At 43.6% G+C, this 6,896-nt stretch overlaps 1 long non-coding RNA gene across 1 annotated transcript; it reads right to left on the minus strand.

Annotated features, from left to right (window-relative positions):
- Window positions 1-3,990: 3,990 nt before the first annotated feature.
- On the minus strand, window positions 3,991-4,726 carry LOC147753219 (uncharacterized). The gene is made up of 2 exons (XR_015311882.1): window positions 4,464-4,726; window positions 3,991-4,281 (listed from the first exon to the last, which is right to left on the minus strand). It is a non-coding gene; the product is annotated as an uncharacterized LOC147753219 (long non-coding RNA).
- Window positions 4,727-6,896: the final 2,170 nt, after the last annotated feature.

Genomic DNA, 6,896 nt, shown 5'->3' on the forward strand with positions numbered 1-6,896 from the left:
TGGCCAGGTAATCTGTATGCCATACTATGTTCTCGACCCCCCTAGTAATCATGGATTTGTGAGGTACCTCATGCGCTCTGACAAGCATCGATATATAAAGTTACCTTGCTCGAATCGGCATTATCCGATGGTGTATAATTGAATCATTGAAGTGGACGAATCTACTTGAAGAGGGGCTTCAAAAACTTAACCCAGCAGTCAGTGTGATTCGCTCAAAAATTCACATCGACCTTGGCGAGTGACCCTCACACGTCGGGTGGATAAAGTAGTATAATATGGTGTATAAATCAGCTACGGTTCTCGACTAGATGAGCCTGTTACAGCTTAATCATCGATTTCCGCATCCAGTAGGTGTTTGCCTAACAAAAAAAAGACTCGAGTCGCACAGAACAATCCGCGGACGTCGTCGGATAGCGTCGGGCCTGAACGTTAGCCAGGCTGGAACGTGTCGTTGACTGACTTTAGTTCGTGATTTCTGAAAGTTCGTTCCCACAATATACAGTACGTGCAACGGTCGAAATTGGCTTCTGTCCGATATTTGTGCCTCGGATCAGCTTATCGAAGCACTTAGTGATAGCTATCGGTGCTGCCTAGTACCCCGATGACGACAGCCACTCCAGATTGGCGGCCGCTGACAGAGCTCTCGTTGAGCCGCCGTTAAATAGAAACAATTGAATTATTCGGAATAATGAGTAATCATCAAAATATATAATGGCATTCCTAACTAGGCTACATTAAAAATGAATTTAGAAATTCATAAAAAGGACGTTTAAGTCTTTTATAAATTATTATCTTATTAGAAATTATATGTGATCTTACTGATTTAATTGAACTTCTGCTAGTGTTGAAGCTAGGAATATAGTTGTTTGTTAGCGTAGGTAAAAAAAAACCAATCTAATTAAGGAAACCTTGGATTTTGGTGCTCATAACGGTTCTGTCTGCTGTAGCAAACAGTGTTGAATGGATTGTCGTATGGACGCTACGTATATGGTAAATGGTCAACGGTTCACTCAGTTATGATACGTTCTTGCTAATCGGAACAGACAAAAAGAGCTAATCTTTGTCTAAAAAACCTAGCCGTGAAGAGCATAGGTATCCTTTGAAGTATGTGTATCCTATTTGAAAACAGACCATCAGCATAAATCAAGGAATTACATATATACAGACGTCTCACTTAAAAGTATCTACCCTAAATAGTAAACTTGGCAGTGGGCAGCCCTTTATAAGTTGTCTTTTTTACGAAGGTAAAACGAATTTAATAACGTCTACCTGCTGCTATCTTTGATAACTGCAACACGGCCGAAAGAAGCTTAGCGTAGCTTGCTGTCTCCACTGCAGATTTTCAGCAGCTATTTTCCGATCAAGTTTTTAAATACTCACTCGGCAATGTAAAAATTTTACAGTAAATGCATATCCCAGAAATATCAGAAAAAAAAAAAAGGGAAACCAGTATTTAGATCGATCCCTAATTAACATCCATTAAAGTTGAGCAGACAGGTACTGCGCTCACCTATTGTCGCCACCAGCTGCACGTAATGCGTCTCGTTGCTCTCAATGAATTTCATTACTCGGACCACCTTTGTATCTTCGTTGACGACACTTGGGTCCAGCAACAGCAGCGGCTGGATGAATACAACGATCAGCGAGGCCATTCCGCGATTCAGAACTAAGCACCGCTTGAGACGCGCATGTCGACCAGCCGCATTTAGAGAGATTTATATCGTAACTACGAAAAACACATCGGTGATATCGGCATCAGCAAGCAAACGCACGAACTCACTCACCCCAGACTTCTTCTTTGAACTTCCCTTTTTGACGATGGCCCTATGGCCTACACGATAGCGCGACCCGCGCGTTGTAACTAGTCAGGACCACTGCACCGGTCCTGAGTGGACTACCGCTGCCGCAACCAGCGGTAAAGAACATCGATAAGCCTAACTCAAACTAGGACGAATGCTCTCTTTTTCCTGTCGATGTGTGTTGTGCTACACTTCTCCTTCGACTGCCTTGTCGTTTGATCAACAGTGACAACTGCTGTAGCAGAATCATTGCAGCAGTTACTTGTTACAATTCCTGATAGAAATTCGTCCCTGGAGCGGCAAAAAGGGACAAAGAACGAGCTAAAATTAAGGAAAACCTAAAAGGAAAAAGAGAGTGTACGCATGAAAAGTGAATGGTATCACCAGCGGCCCCGAAGCTAGGACAGCGGGTCGCAGAGGTCGGAACTCGAGCCCGACTTCTCTGTGTTTCTGGGTCTAAGTGTCTGTCCATCTGAATAGCCAGGTCCGTGTACGTCTATCTCGAAGTGTGGCTGTGTATGCGTGCCTATGTGAATGTGAGTTATTCGAAATTGCCACCACATAAAAATTGAAAAAGCGCGCATTTGCGCGACGCGGCGGCGTGCAAAACAAAAAAAAAAGTCCAGGACCAAGCGAGCTGCGATATCGAGATAGTGAGCCAGGGAGAGGGAGAGAGACAAACGCAGGACGACAGAGATACAACTCTGGATATCAGCGCCGGCTTTAAAGAGCTTTCGTCCTCGTGAACGCGCGCAGAACGCGTCCGACAAGACGAAGTAAATGAGACTAACGACTCCGTGGGGGGTTGCGCTGAGCTAGTTAAGGGGGAGGGGAAGTGGTCTTTGGTTTTTTCGAAGGGGTCGAGATCTCCCAACGAGCTGAGAAGAGTTCGAAGGGTGACAATAGGGACGGAGTGCATGGTCACCGCGTCTGCGGAAAATCGGAACAGACTTGCTAGTTGATGCGATGGACACTGGCTAGTCGTCGTCGTACTGGCCGACGGCTAAAGACCAAGGTGAAAATATATGGCTTATGTGGATTGTGTGAAGTGGATGGCGCAGAAGGGGCGACGAACATTTCATGAGCTCGTGAAACTCGTGAGTTGTTCGATATTCAGGTTGTAGGTAGAAGTGCCACCAGGAAAATGGACAGAACGACAGATATGTTCCACGAATATATGTCTACTTGCGGTACTGATGGTTGGGAAAATTCACGAAGGTTATACTGATCAGGCCGAATGGGTCAAGTCATGGATTTGATGTAGCAGAACAGCTGCAACGAGCAAGCTGTCCGGGCGAAGTGGGCTGCCAAAGGAAAACGAGTTGGTCATATCGCTGATAACGGTAGTATGGTACTGGAATTTGAGAACCTAAAAGCGATAAAGATTCTAGTTCGGAACGGCAATACTCATAGGATTTTACATGTTCTTTTCTATTGTCAGTAGTAGTATTAGTAGAAAAGCAATGGAGTAGTTTAGCCAGAAATTTTTCCAGTGATATCGTTAACCTCTTTCGTGTGCTCACCATTTGGCCTGTGTTACATGTGATAAAAAAAAAAAAAAACGCTGAATTATAGATCTTTTTTCCAAATAGTTTGAACCACTGGTACCTCTATCCTATCTTAATTGCTCACGTAAACCCATAAAGCGTTTTCGAAGCCACACAGTGATAAGCTTGATAGAGATTCGGCAGATCCTTAAGATAAAAAGAATACCAGCTATAAGCTTTCTCGTTTGCTATACATTTGTAAAGCGGCATAGACTAAATAGTAAGCAGAACGACCAGCCGTTTGTTCCGCGTGCGTGCAGCAGTTAAATCTAATTTGTAAGCTCTCGCTCTATAAATGGCCAAATAGTAGGTACTTGAATTAAGCCTCTCTATATATATATTAAACCGATTCGCTGTGGTACTTGTGGTGTTTTTGGGATTTCTTTTAAGCATTAAATCCTATAATCGGTAATGCGTCCTTGGTTCCAGCTAGACGGCTTGCTAGCGTACTCTGCTACGACGGTCGTATATGATTTCTGTGTAACGGACGTGAAATATATTTAGAGGCCATATTATATATAGGCGAAGTATCAAAAAGACAAAAATAATTTCCAATTTTAGCCTTATAAACACATATGCGACAAGCAAGCAACTGATATTTAATTCCGTACGTCACACTTTCTCCGAAACCCCACACAAAACGGCTTGTAACATTGTTCCACAACGTAAGATTAGCAGAAATCCCATATGGCAGTTTGTCTTTCGTTATCAACTGCTATGTTTTATAGTGAAACCAATCCTTACTTCGTCTTCTAGTGGAAGTTAGTTCCCAGTCGAGCAGTGACCGACCCGATATACTCTACTACCATATCTTCGGCGGTCGCCAGCTTCGGGTCGTTTTGATGTTGCGAGTCGCTGACGAACGCCATCAGCTTGGCATGCTCCAAAGCTTCCTTTCGCATGCCGCCTATGTCCACAGCAATAGATGAGTTAAGCTAAGAGCAGACGAAAATAAAGAGGGCTAGTCCTTCTATCCGCGATCATGCTGCTTCTACTCGGAACACTCGTTCTCCCCCTTTCCCCTCCTCCTTCTGGGGGTGATGTACGACAAACGGAAACATTAAATTGTCATATTTCATATCTCTTCGCTTAGTTGTTAGCTGGTAAAGCAACATACCGCTGGCCGACCCCTGGTGTTTGCCGTAGCGGGTCGCACTACGCTGGTATCTCCGTAGGCGACTTCGTAACGGTTCATATTTGGCGCGAGATGTCTTGCTATGGTCAACCAGGCTTGTCCTGCTAGTATTTCGTTTGCCGCTGCCGCTGCCGCTGCCGCCGCCGCCGCCGCCCGTGGCCTGTCGCGAAGGCGACCCCCAGTAGGTTATAACAGCGTTCATGGGACGGGTGAATCGGCTTACCCGCTGCACTTGAGCCTTTACAAAATCCGCATCGCAAAACCCCTACAACCGGTAAGAACTTCGACGTTGTTTGAGCCACGGATGCCATTGGAGACGCTGAAAAAATGGGAGAGGTTTGAAAGGAGACGAATATAAAAAGGAACCTGTTACAAAAACCGATAGACTGTGCCTACCAGGCCTAAAGAAGCCTTGCATAACCGATTGCTGCGTTTGATACAAAAATAAGATAGAAATTGCAATGCATATAGGAAAGTAGATACAGAAAAGGAGTATATACACCATTGCAATAATAACGCTAGTAGGACGACATTTTAATAAAGCATACCGCTGTTAACAATATAATATTCAGGTGACAAATGATTATATTTGATTTCATCAAAATATAAAAAATCATCTGTAGCTCGATAAGTAGCGTAAAAACGGTAAGTGTGAGCAACATTGGCGGAAAATAGACAATTATTCATAAAGAACTTATTACCATAAATTGAAAATACAGCGAAAGCATGATTTGTATGAAAGGATTAAGCTGTATTGGCTGAGAAGTAAATCTTCTCATCTCATAGTATCTCTTCAGGTTTCTTCATTGGGGTGTTGGGAAATGCACTACCCGCACCTGAACTTACTTGTCAAGATGAGGACCGCTACAGGAATGTTAATCTTCCTTTATAGTGTGTCTCAATTCATTTATTAGCTATAGTTCCGGGTTTATTCGGCTATTTCCATTGTCCTAACTGTCTCGCCTTCCACGTACGAGTCGAAAGATGTATCGCTCCTTTAAGCGAGCGCCTTGTGAACTGCTTCAAAACAGACCCCAATAGATATTCGTATACTAGAAAGCGAAGTTCACTATAAACCTTCGACAGGCGAACTTGACGGTGAGGCTCTGCCATAAAATCGTCACGATCACCTGTCTCTATTTAGGCCCACTTTCTTCGTCAGGTCCCTTCCATAGTCTATAGCTATGCCTATATAAACAGATCCGGTGTTTTATGCATCGTCAACCCATTCATATGAAAAAAAAAAAAAAAAAAACACATATAGCACAGATATTTTTTGCTCGTATTTACGTCGAAGCTAGATTCTTCCGTTACCTTTATTGATTCGCGAATACACTTGTATAATATTCACAATAATGAATGTATGTGTAGATTCTACGGCCGTATTCCGAGAACTGGAATGGTCCAACGCGGTCTAGTTTGACCCATCCTAGCGACTGCCCTGATCAAACGGCCGCTACGAAGCCCACTGGGTCACCTGAGTAGAAACTTAGGTGTTGACAGTCGACGAAGAAAGCACTCAGACTACAACCGGTTTAATGTTAGCACAAAGGATGCAAAAGAACGGCCTGTAATAGGGAAAAAAACATCTGATATTCAGTCAGACCGCTTGACAGACTTTCAGCAGTCAGGAGCCTCGATGCGGTCGACAGGGCTGCAATAAGAAATGTCTTAGAGAAAAGAGAATGAACGCGCGAAAAGGCCCTTTATATACAGTTCGTAGGTACATGAATCGAAAAGATCGCCTCGAACTGTTTGTTGTAAAGAACCGATCGAAGCGTCAGCAAACGCGTGTCTTAATATACACCAGTACAACAATAATAATCATTGAGAGTTATATTTCACCTTGTCCGTTTCGGTGATACAGACCTGGGTTCTATAGTATCTGGAAGACCCGACCGATTGGAAGGAAATCGTATATCTGGGTGTGTATCTGGCTGAGTCCAGTACATTGACTCCGTACGATTTGTTAACATGAAAGAGACGGATTCAGTTTCGAACCTAAAAGAATCCGTTCTCACTCGATGATGCTCGGGTGCTAGCTTATTCTGCTGTCTTCCATTACATAACACTGGCACTGGATAACAGGACTTTGTTGAAAGAGACGAACGTTGGTTACGCATTTAGGCTGTGGACGAATTCTGGAAATTTCGCGCTGGATCTTTCTCCTTGAGCCTCATTGCTTCCTTTGTCTTCTCCTTCAGCGCGCCTAATGTAAGCGGTGAGAATTCGTTAAAATATATCATTTTCGGTTGAACGCTCTGTCGCTTTCGACAGTCAAACCTTACGACTTTCACCCTCCAGACGATGCAAGCGATCTTCGAACAGTATTTTCTGTCGAGCTTTAGCTTAACGCTCACAGAAATTCTACAACAACAGAACAACAATTAAGTTTGAAGAAAAGCTAATTATTTC

The sequence above is a fragment of the Varroa jacobsoni genome, unplaced genomic scaffold (genome assembly GCF_002532875.2).
Source record: "Varroa jacobsoni isolate VJ856 unplaced genomic scaffold, vjacob_1.0 scaffold_647, whole genome shotgun sequence".
NCBI lineage: Eukaryota > Metazoa > Arthropoda > Arachnida > Mesostigmata > Varroidae > Varroa > Varroa jacobsoni.